The sequence below is a fragment of the Salvelinus namaycush genome, chromosome 12 (genome assembly GCF_016432855.1).
Source record: "Salvelinus namaycush isolate Seneca chromosome 12, SaNama_1.0, whole genome shotgun sequence".
Taxonomy (NCBI): Eukaryota; Metazoa; Chordata; class Actinopteri; order Salmoniformes; family Salmonidae; genus Salvelinus; species Salvelinus namaycush.
Genome location: NC_052318.1, coordinates 31906532 through 31923323, shown reverse-complemented (window position 1 = coordinate 31923323; position 16792 = coordinate 31906532). Strand labels below are relative to the sequence as shown.

Sequence of the window (16792 nt, the reverse complement as noted above, 5' to 3'; positions counted from 1 at the left end):
TTATGGAGGCCAGGTCATCTGATGCAGCACTCCATCTCTCTCCTTCTTGGTCAAATAGCCCTTGCACAGCCTGGAGGTGTGTTGGGTCATTGTCCTGTTGAAAAACAAATGATAGTCCCACTAAGCGCAAACCAGATGGGTTGGCATATCGCTGCAGAATGCTGTGGTAGCCATGATGGTTAAATGTGTCTTGAATTCTAAATATATCACTGACAGTGTCACCAGCAAAGCACCCCCACACCTCCTCCTCCATGCTTCATGCTGGGAACCACACATGCGGAAATCGTCTGTTCACCTACTCTGCATCTCATAAAGACACGGTGGTTGAAACCAAAAATCTCAAATTTGGACTCATCAGACCAAAGGACAGATTTCCACCGGTCTAATGTCCATTGCTCGTGTTTTTTGGCCCAAGCAAGTCTCTTCTTATTATTAGTGTCCTTCAGTAGTGGCAGCAATTCGACCATGAAGACCTGATTCACGCAGTCTCCTCTGAAGAGTTGATGTTGAGATGTGTCTGTTACTTGAACTCTGTGAAGCATTTATTTAGAACGCAATTTCTGAGGCTGGTAACTCTAATGAACTTATCCTCTGGAGGTAACTCTGGGTCTTCCTTTCCTGTGGCGCTCCTCGTGAGAGCCAGTTTCATCATAGCGCTTGATGGTTTTTGAGACTGCACTTGAAGAAACTTTCAAAGTTCTTGAAATTTTTTGAAATTGACTGGCCTTCATGTCTTAAAGTAATGATGGACTGTCGTTTCTCTTTGCTTCTTTGAGCTGTTCTTGCCATAATATGGACTTTGTTTTTACCAAATAGGGCTATCTTCTGTACACCCCCCCTACCTTGTCACAACCCAACTGATTGTCTCAAACGCATTAAGGAAAGAAATTCCACAAATTAACTTTTAACTTCTCTAGGGTAGGGGGCAGCATTCGGAATTTTGGATGAAATGCATGCCCAAATTAAACTGCCTGCATCTCGGGCCCAGAATATATGATATGCATATAACTGGTAGATTTTGATAGAAAACACTCTAAAGTTTCCAAAACTGTTAAAATAGTGTCTGATTTGGCAGGCAAAAACCTGAGAAAAATCCATTCAGGAAGTAGTTTTCTTTTGGTTTTGTAGTTTTCTATTCAATGCCAATACAGTATCCATTGACTTAGGACTCAAAATGCAGTTCCTATGCCTTCCACTAGATGTCAACAGTCTTCAGAAAATGTTTCAGGCTTGTATTCTGAAAAATTAAGAAGTAAGAGCAGTCTGAATGAGTGGACCCTGCCGTGTCACAGAGCTTTTTCCTGCGCAAGACCGAGAGAGTGCGTTTCGTGTTTACATTTTATATTGACAACGTTATTGTCCGGTTGAAATATTATTGATTATTTAGGCTAAAAACAACCTGAGGTTGAATATAAACATCGTTTGACATGTTTCTATGAACTTTACGGATACAATTTGGATTTTTTTGTCTTCCTGTTTTTACTGCGTTTTAGCCTGTGGATTACTGAAGAAAACGCGCAAACAAAACGGAGGTTTTTGGGTATAAAGATACTTTATCGAACAAAATGAACATTTATTGAGTAAATGAATGTCTGCTGATTGCAACCATATGTAGATCATCAAAGGTAAGGGATTAATTTTATCTCTATTTCTAAATTGTGTAACTGTTCTAGCTGGCTGGCTACTGTTTGTAATGATTTGTTTAGTGGGCTATGTTCTCATAATCGTAATGTATGCTTTCGCCGTAAAGCATTTAACTTCTTTGGGATAGGGGGCGCTATTTTCACTTTGGGAAAAAATCGTGCCCAATTTAAACGGCCTCGTGCTCTATTCTAGATCGTACAATATGCATATTATTATTACTATTGGATAGAAAACACTCTCAAGTTTCTAAAACCGTTTGAATTATATCTGTGAGTAAAACAGAACTCATTTTGCAGCAAACTTCCTGTCAGGAAGTGAAAAATCTGAAATCGAGGCTCTGTTCCAGGGCCTTCCTATTAATTTGCTTGAAATCTATGGATATACATGCACTTCATACGCCTTCCACTAGATGTCAACAGGCAGTGGGAGGTGGAATGGGGTGTCTAGCTTGATCTGAGGTCGAACAAGAGCTCTTGGAATGACGTGACCCCAAATTTCCTTTGTTCAGCAAGGCGCGGGAAGGAACCCTGGATTGCCTTCTGAAAAGCTTTCGGTATAGACGGCTAATATCTCCGGCTTTGATTTTATTTGATACATGTGATAATATCATCGTAAAGTATGTTTTTTCAATATAGTTTTATCAGATTATTGAACGTTTATTGGGAGTTTTGGCGTTTTCCGTTCTCTGCGTTTGGTGAAGATGGACAACTTCGCACCACTTGGCTAGCTTTGGTTGCTAATTCGACAGGAGAAGAGGACATTCTAAAACCAAACAACGATTTATTCTGGACAAAGGACTCCTTGTACAAGATTCTGATGGAAGAACATCAAAAGTAGGAACCATTTATGATGTTATTTCGTATTTCTGTGGAAAATGTTTAGTACTATTTTCCGCCCTCATTGCAGGCGCTGTCTCGCTATAACGTAAGCTGTATGTCGTAATAAAGTTATTTTTAGAATTCTAACACGGCGATTGCATTAAGAACTAGTGTATCTTTCATTTGCTGTACAACATGTATTTTTTAGTAAAGTTTATAACGAGTTCTTTGATTAGATTAGGTGAGTGTCAGAAATATATCTGGATAATTTTGTGCAGTTTGGCTACGTATTCACATTGTAAAACCACGATTTGTACCGCTAAATATGCACATTTTCGAACAAAACATATATGTATTGTGTAACATGATGTTATAGGACTGTCATCTGATGAAGTTTGTCAAGGTTAGTGAATAATTTTATATCTTTTGCTGTTTTTTTGTGATCGCTACCTTTGGGGTGAATGAATGCGGTTGTGTGGTTGGCTATTGTGGTACGCTAATATAATGCTATATTGTGTTTTCGCTGTAAAACACTTAAAAAATCTGAAATATTGGCTGGATTCACAAGATGTTTCTTTCATTTGCTGTACACCATGTATTTTTCATAAATGTTTTATGATGAGTATTTAGGTATTTCACGTTGCTCTCTGTAGTTATTCTTGCTGCTTCGGTGCTATTTGTGATTGTAGCTGCAATGTAAAACTATGATTTATACCTGAAATATGCAAATTTTTCGAACAAAACATAGATTTATTGTATAACATGTTATAAGACTGTCATCTGATGAAGTTGTTTCTTGGTTAGTGACTAATTCTATCTCTATTTGGGGGTTTTGTGCAAGCTACCTGTGCTGTGAAAGAAATGTCTGTGCTTTTTTGTATTTGGTGGTGAGCTAACGTAAATATACGTGGTGCTTTCGCTGTAAAACATTTAAAACATCGGACGTGTTGGCTGGATTCACAAGATGTTTCTTTCATTTGCTGTACACCATGTATTTTTCATAAATGTTTTATGATGAGTATTTAGGTATTTCACGTTGCTCTCTGTAGTTATTCTTGCTGCTTCGGTGCTATTTGTGATTGTAGCTGCAATGTAAAACTATGATTTATACCTGAAATATGCAAATTTTTCGAACAAAACATAGATTTATTGTATAACATGTTATAAGACTGTCATCTGATGAAGTTGTTTCTTGGTTAGTGACTAATTCTATCTCTATTTGGGGGTTTTGTGCAAGCTACCTGTGCTGTGAAAGAAATGTCTGTGCTTTTTTGTATTTGGTGGTGAGCTAACATAAATATACGTGGTGCTTTCGCTGTAAAACATTTAAAACATCGGACGTGTTGGCTGGATTCACAAGATGTTTATCTTTCATTTGCTGTATTGGACTTGTTAATGTGTGAAAGTTAAATATTTCAAAAAAATATTTTTTGAATTTCGCGCGCTGCCTTTTCAGTGGAATGTGGGGGCTAGACAGGTTAAAAAATCTGACACCGTGGTTGGATTCACAAGCAGTTCATCTTTAACCTCTTGGAACTATAGGGGGTGCTGTTCCGCATTAGCATATTTGGGTCTCCAAATTAAACTGCCTCGTGCTAAATTCTTGATCGTACAATATGCATATTATTGTTATTATTGGATAGAAAACACTTTATAGTTTCTATAGCCGTTGGAATTTTGTCTCTGAGTGGTACAGAACAATATCTACAGCACTTTTCATGACAGGGGTCAGATTTCAGAAATTTTTACCCCTGATCTGGAGTCTGTTTTTAAGGCGACAGTGAATGCTATGAAGAAACCGACACTGCCTACGTCTTCCTCTGGGTGTCTGTACGTCATCACGTTTTGAATGGAATCGATTGCACAATCCCAGCCCATATAAAACCACAAAACGTGGGAGTACACTCTCTTTTGTTCGCGCGTCACAAGCGGGATGGACATCGGACTTGCCTCATTCCAAATCGTTGTTTAACCAGTAATATTTCTCTGGTCATGTTTTTACTCGTTATAGTTGTTAAAAACATCATAATGTAGTTAATTTGAACCGTTTTATAGCAATTTATATCCGTTTAGTGCGATTCTGAGGAATTTCTTTGTCGTGCACTTTTTAGCTTTGGGAACGTTTCGGGGGTCTCGGTCGTTGGTAGTGGACATTTCGAAGGACAGAGGACATCTATCGACCAAAAGAAATTTATAACATAGAAAGGATACATTGCCCAAGAATCTGATGGAAGAACAGCTCAAAGTAAGCAATATTTAATATGATAAATCGTTGTTCTGTCGAAATATTTTAAACGCATATTTCGCCATTTTGTTTGGTATAGCTTCACTTGGCGAACCCTGTATTGAAAAGTAAGGATAATTTTAAAAATGTAAGTCAGCGGTTGCATTAAGAACTAATTTGTCTTTCGATTCCTGTCAACTCTGTATTTTTTAGTCAAGTATATGATTAGCTTTCGATTAAACTAGATCACTCTGAAAGCTGACGTCCCTCATTTTGATGCTTGAGTTGTGACTATTTCCATTGTATAACCACGGTTTTGTATGGCTAAATATGCACATTTTCGAACAAACTGTATATGTATGTTGTAAAATGATGTTACAGGAGTGTCATCGGAAGAATTCTGAGAAGGTTAGTGAAAAAATTAATATATTTTGGCGATGATAACGTTATAGCTCCCTTTGCCTTGAATTCATGCTCTACTAACGTTTGCACATGTGGTATGCTAACTTATCGATTTATTGTGTTTTCGCTGAAAAACGCTTAGAAAATCTGAAATATGGTCTGAAATCACAAGAACTGTGTCTTTCCATTGCTATGCTTTGTCTATTTTTATGAAATGTTTTATGATGAGTAAATTGGTCATACACGTTGCTCTATCTAGTAATTCTAGTCGATTTGTGATGGTCGGTGCAATTGTAAACTGTGATTTCTACCTGAAATATGCACTTTTTTCTAACAACACCTATCCTATACCATAAATATGTTATCAGACTGTCATCTGATGAGTTTTTTTCTTGGTTTGTGGCTATCAATATCTTAGTTTAGCCGAATTGGTGATAGCTAGTGGTGGAGAGAGAAAATGGTGGACAAAGAAAGATGGTGTATTTTGCTAACGTGGTTAGCTAATAGATTTACATATTGTGTCTTCCCTGTAAAACATTTTAAAAAACAGAAATGATGGGTTTATTCACAAGATCTGTATCTTTCATCTGGTGTCTTGGACTTGTGATTTAATGATATTTAGATGCTACTATTTACTTGTGAAGCTATGCTAGCGATGCTAATCAGTGTGGGGGGGGGTGGGGGGTGATCCCGGATACGGGGTTGAGAGGCGGTAAAAGTTAAACCTATGTAAAATATGTTTTGTTTTCTGAATTTTTATAATGAGTATTTCTGTATATGAATTTGGCGCCCACCAGTTTCACTGGCTGTTGAAGAGGTGGGACGCTACCGTCTCACGTGCCCAAGAGAGGTTAACAAGGCATACCAGTCAATTGAAATGCATTCCAGGTGACTACCTCATGAAGCTGGTTGAGAGAATGCCAAGAGTGTGCAAAGCTATCATCAAGGCAAAGGGTGGCTACTGTAAAAAATCTAAAATCTAAAATGTTTAAAACTTTTTTGGTTACTACATGATTCCACATGTGTTATTTTATAGTTTTGATATCTTCACTATTACTCTACAATGTAGAAAATAGTACAAATAAAGAAAAACACTTGAATGAGTAGGTGTCACACCCTGATCTGATTCACCTGTCTTTGTGTTTGTCTCCACCCCCCTCCAGGTGTCGCCCATCTTCCTCATTAACCCCAGTGTACTTATACCTGTGTTCTCTGTTTGTCTGTTGCCAGTTTGTTTTGTTTCGTCAAGCCTACCAGCGTCTTTGTCTGTGCTCCTGGCTGGCTCTAGTTCCTGGTTTCCTGGTTTTGACCATTCTGCCTGCCCTGACCCTGAATCTGCCTGTCGTTCTGTAACTTGCAATACCACCCTGGATTACTGAACTCTGCCTACCCTGAGCCTACCTGCTGTTCTGTACCTTTCGGACTCTGCTCTGGACTACTGACCTCTGCCGGCCCTTGACCTGTTGTTCTCCTGCCCCCTTGTTTGAGTAATACACTTTTGTTACTTCAAAACTGTCTTCATCTGGGTCTTCTCCTGAGCCTTGCCAGTAGGTGTGTCAACTTTTGACTGGTACTGCACCTGTAGTACAAGCGTCCTATCCCTCAACTTTATTTAAAGTAATTCTTAATTTGCTGAGGTACAGTTTTATTGTAATACAAGTGCATTCATGAGGCAGTAGACTCATAAAACAGTGTAGTTAAAAGAGACACACAGAAGCATTTATGTGGTGTTATGATATGGGGTAAGGTTAGTGTTAGGACAGACTTTCCCTGGTTTAGGGAAAGGGGGATACCTTGTCAGTTGTACAACTGAATACATTCAACTGAAAATGTCTTCTGCATTTAATCCAACCCCTCTGAATCAGAGGTGCGGGTGTCTGCCTTAATCAAAATCCAAATCTTCAGCGCCCAGTGGGTTAACTGCCTTGCTCAGAACAACAGATTTTTACTTTGTCAGCTCGGGGATTTGATCCAGCAAACTTTTGGTTACTGGCGCAATGCTTTAACCACTAGGCTATTTATAAGCACATGTACTGCCAATAAAAGTTATTGTCAGTCAGAGTACCAGCTTGGAGTCGTGAGGCTGCTGGTTGGTGGCCATGAGGCCTTTAGTTTGGTTTTGTTTCTTTACTTTGGGCATGCTGTTTGTTTTCTTTTTGTATTTATTGTCAACATCTGCGCAAATCAACAATCTGTTTGGACTGCCCAACCAAGAGGTCAAGAGAGACAGAGCTGGCCCTGGACCAAGCTAAGGTTGCTGTCTCCCTGGGCACATGTACATTCAACAACTACGCACATAAACTGATTTCTCAAAAATAAACATCCTCTCACTGTCAACTGTGTTTCTTTTCAGCAAACTTAACATATGTAAATATTTGTATGAACATAAGATTCAACAACTGAGACATAAACTGAACAAGTTCCACAGACATGTGACCAACAGAAATGGAATAATGTGTCCCTGAACAAAGGGGGGTTCAAAATCAAAAGTAACAGTCAGTATCTGGTGTGGCCACCAGCTGCATTAAGTACTAAAGTGCATCTCCTCCTCATGGACTGCACCAGATTTGCCAGTTCTTGCTGTGAGATGTTACCCTACTCTTCCGTCAAGGCACCTGCAAGTTCCCGGACATTTCTGGGGCGAATGGCCCTAGCCCTCACCCTCCGATCCAACAGGTCCCAGACGTGCTCAATGGAATTGAGATCCGGGCTCTTTGCTGGCCATGGCAGAACACTGACATTCCTGTCTTGCAGGAAGTCACGCACAGAACGAGCAGTATGGCTGGTGGCATTGTCATGCTGGAGGGTCATGTCAGGATGAGCCTGCAGGAGGATGTCTTCCCTGTAACGCACAGCGTTGAGATTGCCTCCAATGACAACAAGCTCAGTCCGATGATGCTGTGACACACTGCCCCAGACCATGACGGACCCGCCACCTCCAAATCGATCCCGCTCCAGAGTACAGGCCTCGGTGTAACGCTCATTCCTTCAACGATAAACGCGAATCCGACCATCACCCCTGGTGAGACAAAACCGTGACTCATCAGTGAAGAGCACTTTTTTGCCAGTCCTGTCTGGTCCAGCGATGGTGGGTTTGTGCCCATGGGCAAAGTTGTTGCCGGTGATGTCTGGTGAGGACCTGCCTTACAACAGGCCTACAAGCCCTCAGTCCAGCCTCTCTCAGCCTATTGTGGACAGTCTGAGCACTGATGGAGGGATTGTGCGTTCCTGGTGTAACTCGGGCAATTGTTGTTGCCATGCTGTACCTGTCCCGAAGGTGTGATGTTCGGATGTACCGACTCTGTGCAGGTGTTGGTGCACGTGGTCTGCCACTGCGAGGACGATCAGCTGTCCTTCCTGTCTCCCTGTTGCGCTGTCTTAGGCGTCTCACAGTATGGACATTGCAATGTATTGCCCTGGCCACATCTGCAGTCCTCATGCCTCCTTGCAGCATGCCTAAGGCACGTTCACGCAGATGAGCAGGGACCCTGGGCATCTTTCTTTTGGTGTTTTTCAGCGTCAGTAGAAAGGCCTCTTTAGTGTCCTAAGTTTTCATAACTGTGATCTTAATTGCCTACCGTCTAAGCTGTTAGTGTCTTAACGAATGTTCCACAGGTGCGTGTTCATTAATTGTTTATGGTTCATTTAACAAGCATGAGAAACAGTGTTAAAACCCTTTACAATGAAGATCTGTGAAGTTATTTGGATTTTTCCGAATTATCTTTGAAAGACAAGGTCCTGAAAAAGGGACGTTTCTTTTCTTGCTGAGTTTAGATGCACATCTTCAATTCGGTTACAGACCAGTTAACTAGGCCTAAGACCCCTAGACTTAGCGAGTGCAACAATATTAGCAGGCTAGTTAATCGGTTTCATAAGTGTCTAGAAGCTTTCCCATGCATACCCCATTCAGAGGACATGTTTATGTGTTTCTAAATCTGGAAACAATACAAGGATGTGCTAAAAACACCAGGAAACACAACCCCAGCTGGGACTATAGAGGAAAATCACAGTACGGGATGCCAAAACATCAATGTTTTCACTACAGTAAGAAATAAACTAAAATACAGATCGTAAAATAAGGAAGATTCACTCCCTTTCCTCTCTGAAGATTTTTTTTCTCCAGTCCCAAAACATATCCTGTCAATGAAGGTAGGTTAATTTCCTTACTGTTAGCATGCTAGCATGCTCCTCTAACCCCATGAGGTCATCATGTCTGGACTCCTGAACAGCAATCTGTAGACACAGATTTTACCTCACTTCCTAGTATTGTCTCAGTTCTGTGACAGCACGACCCATAAATCAGACCGATACATTACTTGGGCTTATTCGACATTACAGATTATCCTCAAATCAGCTTGCAACCTAAATAGCTACTCATTATTATTTGTAGATCAATCAGTCAGTCAGTTACATTTTACCCACAAAGTATTGCAGATTTGATGCTCTCTAACATGGCCACTAACTGAGAGTTGGGAGTAATGATGAGAGGTGAGACAGGTAGATGAGGTGATAGACAGGAGCAGTATGTAATATTTAAGACATATTAGATTTCTTGGTGTTTTGTTAAAAGACCCTGCTTAGAAACACCTAAAATTGCCTAGTATTGCTTTTTACCTTTTCATAATCCAAATAGCATCAGTTGCAGCAAGGATGTGAAGAGGTTTTGTCTTGTTAATGTTTTTGCTATTGTCAACCTCGCAAACAAGAACCAATCATTTAGGAAGTTGTACACAACAGCAACAGCCAGACGGTAAAATGCTAATTAGCAGCATCACGTGGCGTTCTAAAAAGTATGTTACTCTCATGGATTTCTATTCCTTTGCTACTTCTGGTATTGAATTGACATTTGGAGCTAGTTGCAGGTGAAAATGATACATGTAACTCTTGAGCCTACCTTGATGCTGTTGAAGGGGCCCCTGCTTCTTGAGGGAGGCGTCGACCTCTGTGAATCAGAGTTCAGCTGGAGGTCGCTGGCTGTCATATCTGCAGAGACGGAGGAGGAAGCGAGACATCACACTCGCTAGTTTTTTCTGGTTCATATACTGCCAATGAACTAAGCAGAACAGACCCAGCTGCTAACGCATTGGTGCCGATGGAAGAGTCACCCCCTTAAGCAGACTGAAACTGACCATTTTTTCTAATGGTTAACGGCCTGAGTAGGATATCTTAATTTATCCACCGTTGTTGATACCTGTCTGTCACACTTGCCCAACTTACTGATCCGACCCAGGGAATATAAACAATTATTGTAATGTTTACACTTTTGAAAGTCTCTCACCCTATCACACAATGTTATGCAAATGAGTTGCTGTATGTGGGAGGCATGCTGAGAGAGAGTTTTTGGGAAGGCATGTAGTGCACCCCAGCACTGACCAGCCGCACAATCTGTTCATCCAAATAAAACACAACTTGATTATTTCATGGTAAATCAGTGTACTAGACTGTTTACGCTAGTCAACAAACAATGTGCGAATTCCAGTGGCCTTCGTTAAAATACTATAGAAATTACACAATAATTCCAGTCAGACTATATTCCTTGTACTCTGGTTACTGTGTATCCTCAATCTTTATACTCACTTTGTATCTCTATACTTTGGACTTCTGCTTACTTTACAGTTTTTCTCAGTCTCTTTGGTGCATTTTTCACATCATCCCTAACATGTGCAAAATAATAAGTGCATTTCTCAGAACAATTTGGACAAACTGCAATATACAATAGATATGTTTCTAAAGCTAGTCAGTCACTAAAAATCCTTAGTACATCTCTCAAAAGTAAATATTCATGCCAATGATCATGTCAGTGTCATCAGAATGATAAGTCATTGAGTCATTGTTCACGAACAAGGTCGTCAAAATGTTTAGGCATGTTGTCAATGTAACTGTGTACTTTGACAGTATTACCTGATGTAAACTTAGGCTACAGTTTGGATGACAGTTACTGTATTGAAAATGCACAAGGCTGCACTTCTATGGCATATATCAATTTCAACAGTACTATTTACATATTACTGTATGTGGGTTATTGATTGAAAGAGACTGGACAACCCAAGGGGCACAAAGGAAAAAAAACTAAATTAGAAAGAAACACAGGAAACCACCCCTAAGGCACAACTTTGCCCGCAGCACTGTTGTGCTGTCTCTACACATCCAGACGTTCCTGTCTGTCGGCCCACATATTCTCATCCACATCACACCGGATATTTTCCCTTCCAATGCAACGTGGAAAGAATCTTTTGGAATGCCTTATCCATCCTCTGCAGGCATCTACTGTGATGTCCTCACATGCTGCATCCATTGCAGCCAGCAGGGTCATCTGTGTGTGTGGCTGACAATCATACACCTTCCACCTCCATGCTGAAAAGAACTCCTCAATTGGGTTAAGGAATGGTGAATAAGGTGGGAGGAATTCTATGAGCATCCTCGGGTGGGTCACAAACCATTGCCTTATGATGTTTGTTCGATGGAAACTCACATTATCACAAATGACCGCATACATTGGCAAATTCTCTCTAAACAGACCCCTCTCATCATCAGGGATGAGAGCCCTGTAGAGAGTCTCTAAAAAGTTGAGTAGATGCTGGGTGTTGTATGGCCCTATAAGGGGGATATGGGTTAGGACACCATGCTCCGAAATAGCAGCACACATGCTGATATTTCCTCCCCGTTGGCCTGGCAAATCCACAGTAGCTCTGTGACCGATGATATTCCGACCCCGCCTTCTGCATTTGGTCAGGTTGAAGCCAGCCTCATCCACCTATACAAAGTTGTGAGAGGGTTCACTTGATTCCAACTCCATTATACGCTATATCCCAGAACACACAGTTGAATTTGTTTTGGTAAGGAAGAGTGACATAAAATGTACATATATTGCATGTTCCTTCCACAGCAATGGAAATGTGTGCAGTTTATGCTTACTGTACTATGTATCACTATAAAATGTTGCTGTAAAGTAGTTACATAGATATATATTTTACCTGTACATACTGGTACCGTAGCTCCTTAACTCTGTCCTCATTCCTTTGGAATGGTACACGGTACAGCTGTTTCATACTCATCTGGTTTCTATGCAGCACCCTGTCGATGGTTGAGATGCTAACCGTATGGATGTTTTCAAAGACATCGTTGTCTTCTATAATGGTCCTTTGTATTTCCCTGAGTCTCATGGCATTGTTTGCTCGGACCATGGTGCAAATAGCCTCCTCCTGTTGAGGTGTGAAAAGGCGTCCTCTGCCACCGGTTTGAGGTAATCTTGCAGTCCTATGTGGGGAAAAATGCAGTGATGCATCGCACACTTTCACATCGACAAAAACTATGCAAACACACATTTTACTGTAAAACATACAGGTGGGTGCATGTAAGGTGCAGTATGTATCTGTATAGAGTATATTTCTGTATGCTGTGAAATACAAGTGGACTACTGTAATATGAAGCATTGTAGGAAGTATACAGTATACTGCTTATATACAGTAACAGTGCACTGTACATTGGTGGACATACCTGTTCTCTCTTCGAAACGTTTGAACTATTGAGGACACGGATGATCTCCCAATATTCGGCTGCACTCTTCGACCCGCCTCAGCCATTGTAAGGCCATGATTGACAACATGGTCTACAATAGTGGCCCTTATGTCATCAGATATGCGCCTATGTCCTCTTCTGCCTCTTCCTCTGTTTTGCCTTCCACCACGCATCCTTGCTCCTCTTCTTCCTCCTCTTGGCTGTTGACCCTGTTCGTTTCCTGGTCCATCCATTATTGGAAAATTGCAACTCTGTGTTGTGGTCTGTCTATATATGCTTGCCAATTGATTCTTCATGAGATGCACCTTTGAGCAATTTAGACAACTGGTTGATTGTTGGTTGAACTAACACTTTACATTCCTTCATGAGTGAGGGTCAATTTCACCTGCACGATTCATCAATTCACGTTTTTGTACAAAAGGTCTAATAGAAATGTGTAAAACTATGCTTGACAGTTTATGACAAATAGTTCAACAATTTTGCATGTAATGGCTTATGCAAGGAACTAATGCCTAGATGTTTTGAGGGGTAAGACTATTCAACAGAGAACCATCTACTATATTTTGATCAACATGACATGAGCAATTGATAATGTGGAAAAAAGCTGACACTTGTACATTATCAATTGCAATTTGTTCAAAGGAATAAGAAATTGCTTTAATGATGTGCACAAGTGACTAGATGATTTGGAATTTGTACAAGTAGTATCAAGAATTGCACTTTTGATCTAAGAAATGCACCAAAGCGACTGAGAAAAACTGTAATCTCCGCTGGTGTTATGTATCTACTGCTATTGTTTAATGCAGATGTGCTATTCATTTAAATCATATTGAGACACGGTGCTCTGTGTTAGTATTCAGATTGAAGAGAAATGATCTGCATTTTCATTAGAATGGGGAAAAAGAGCTGTTTCCCTGTGAATGGTCAGGTTTCCTGTATACCCAGGCAGGTGTGTTATATGACTTGAGATGGGGAGTTTTATGCCCTGTCAAAGTGCACATGTCTGCAGCTCCATGGTGTTTAACTGAAACAGCTGGAGATCCTCCAGGACTACAGATATAGGATTTTAATTTGCATCAGTTGCATGTGGTTGTCTGTGTAGGGGAGAAATATATCTGGATTACAGATATTAAGATAACCTTGACTCCCAAGTAACTCTCACTCACTCATATTGCAATGTTTGTGTGTGTGTGGTTGTACATGTGTGAGATAAAATTAACACACCATTTTGACAGCCTTGACTCTAAGCAAATCCCCACTCCAACATATTGAATCATATTGAAATATGTGTGTGTATGGTACAGATTACTATTAAGGGGTAAATCCCCCTTGGACTGACTCTGCTAGTTTAGTTTTCCTGTCCAGGGGAGATTTCTGGAATATGGGATGTAGTGTGGTTGTCCATCCTCCCCCACAAATTGCACAATGCTGAGAAAGAGAGGGGGAGTGAGAGAGAAAGAAAAAGAGAGAGGGGGGACAGACAGACAGACAGACAGACAGACAGACAGACAGACAGACAGACAGACAGACAGACAGACAGACAGACAGACAGACAGACAGACAGACAGACAGACAGACAGACAGATAGACAGATAGATAGATAGATAGATAGATAGATAGATAGATAGATACAGTAGATAGATAGTCAATGAAAGTCATCACTCCTCCCCTCAAGACTCCCAAGCTGTAATGACATGCTTCCCTCTGAATTGTAACAGTTTGGTAAATTACTGTGCATATTACACACAAGATCAGACCAAACAATGCAGTAAAAAAAAAAGATCTGACCTGCAGACCACAAAGAGTAGAGGTTGCGTAGCACTGGCCACTGAAACACACTATGGAGAAGCATTTCCAGACGTGTGACCTTCATTTAACTAGGCAAGTCAGATGCATTACATACTGCCGGTATCATCAACTAGATTCAGCCACGGGACAATTTTTTCTTGAGCGGATGGTCAGGGAACATAATTACATATAATTTGTAAACTGGAAATTGACTGCAAGAAGCCCAAACATATATAATGTTTGACTAAAACATAATAATTTCAAACCTTGCTTACATTTGTATACGATCACGTTGTGCCTCTCTGTTATGAGTGGGAATACTTGGGAACAGATTTCGTAAATTAAAATCACTTGGAGCTGATTTCCTGGTGTTTTTTTAATGTCCAACAGTCAAAAGTTTGTACACACCTACTCATTCAAGGGTTTTTCTTTATTTGTACTATTTATAGAATAATAGTGAAGACATCAAAACTATGAAATTACACATATGGAATCATGTAGTAACCAAAAAAGTGGTTGAGAGAATGCCAAGAGTTTGCAAAGCTGTCATCAAGGCAAAGGGTGGCTACTTTAAAGAATCTCAAATATATAATATATTTTGATTTGTTTAACACTTTTTTGGTTATTACATGATTCCATATGTGTAATTTCATAGTTTTGATGTCTTCACTATTATTCTACAATGTAGGAAAATAGTAAAATGTCCAAACTTTTGACTCAGTTGGGGAACCCTGACATTGTGTTCCTACTGTAAAGCAGTAAAAAAGGGCCAATGCACTTATGCTGCCATATATAGTGTTTTGTAGGGAGTTGTGTCTGTTTGTGTAACACAGGAGTTGTTGCATCTGCTGTCAGCAGAGATAAGATGAGTGGGAGATAACTACCAATCAGATGTGGAATGTCATCAAAAACAAATTCTGAACCATCATATACCACAACAGCGGGATTGGAATTACGGGTCATGGAAATAATAACCTTCCTTTCAGACTCCTCAAATTCATACACACAAAAGCAATACTTTTAAGATGAGGTATTACTAACCCCTTGGTGTTAATTGTTAGGCGCATGCCCTAAATGCCAGAAGGACAGTTCAACCACACACATGCTCCAAACAGCAACCTTTCCTTTCACACATACGCACTACACACTGCACACTAAATGAGATAATAGTGTCTGAGTCCTCACTACTAGAGTTAGTGGATCACAGTTAAAAGCAGTAGTACAGAACAGTACAGTTGTTTACTTACTCTGTAGATGGAGCTGTGGTGTAGGGGTGTTCTGTGTCCAGTCCTGTCATAGAGCTATGGTGTAGTGTTGCGTTCAGTATCCACTCCTCATTCCCTCTGAACACTACTAAGCTTGGAATCACAGGAGGTAGCTCTCACTTGATGAAATAGGCGTGCTCATTGTTAAGGAATTCCATGACCTGTGTTGAGTGGGGCTAGAAGTGGGAGGGGGAATTCTATAGTAAACTGTGGTATCCCTCAATCATGTGTAGTACTTACTATAGAATGTTGTAATATACTATAGAATAATATAGTAAATACTACAGTATTATCCACAAAAAAACACTGTTGTAAATACTACGATAATGTTCGCAAAAACACTACAGTCTGCAAAAGCACTAGACTTTTTAAAACTATAGTAAAAACGAAAGTATTTCATTTGCATGTACCCGGCCCATTCCCATATCCATTTCCCAAAACATGCCACCCATAAGTGAGAAACCTACATGCCAAGTATATTTATCGTATATTGTGTTCGCTACATGTTATAGAAAAGAGCAGAAGCTCTGAACTATCCTTTTAGACCTCAGTCCTACCTACAGGTTAAAGCAAATTTGCTCTTTTAGTAAACCCCAGTAGGTTTCCTGAAGGAAAAAGCCTCCACTTCTATGTCAAAGATAATAAAACACTATAGTAAATACTACAGTAATGTCTGCAAAAACACTACAGTAAATACTACAGTATACTAAAATCTGCAAAAACACTACATTAATTACTATATCAAATCACATTTTATTGGTGTCAAAGTCGTGTGTATAGGTGGCAGGGAAGTCAGGCGCAGGAGAATCAAACATAAGGTAATGGAGTTGTTTAATAACAATAAATAAAACATAACTCCAAAACTATAATAACAATAAAACAAAGTGGGTACGAGGACCCGTCGCGCACCAATACAAAAACACGAAACTGAACATCAAACAATCTCTGACAAAGACATGAGGGGAAACAGAGGGTTAAATACACAACAGGTAATGAGTGGGATTGAAACCAGGTGTGTAGGAAGACAAGACAAAACCAATGGAAAATGAAAAAAGGATCAATGATGGCTAGAAGACCACGTCACCGCCGAGCACTGACCGAACAAGGAGAGGCTTCGACTTCAGTAGAAGTCG

At 40.1% G+C, this 16792-nt stretch overlaps 1 long non-coding RNA gene across 1 annotated transcript; it reads right to left on the bottom strand.

Annotated features, from left to right (window-relative positions):
• Positions 1-47: 47 nt before the first annotated feature.
• On the bottom strand, positions 48-15732 carry LOC120056525. The gene is made up of 3 exons (XR_005477806.1): positions 15642-15732; positions 9983-10071; positions 48-94 (listed from the first exon to the last, which is right to left on the bottom strand). It is a non-coding gene; the product is annotated as an uncharacterized LOC120056525 (long non-coding RNA).
• Positions 15733-16792: the final 1060 nt, after the last annotated feature.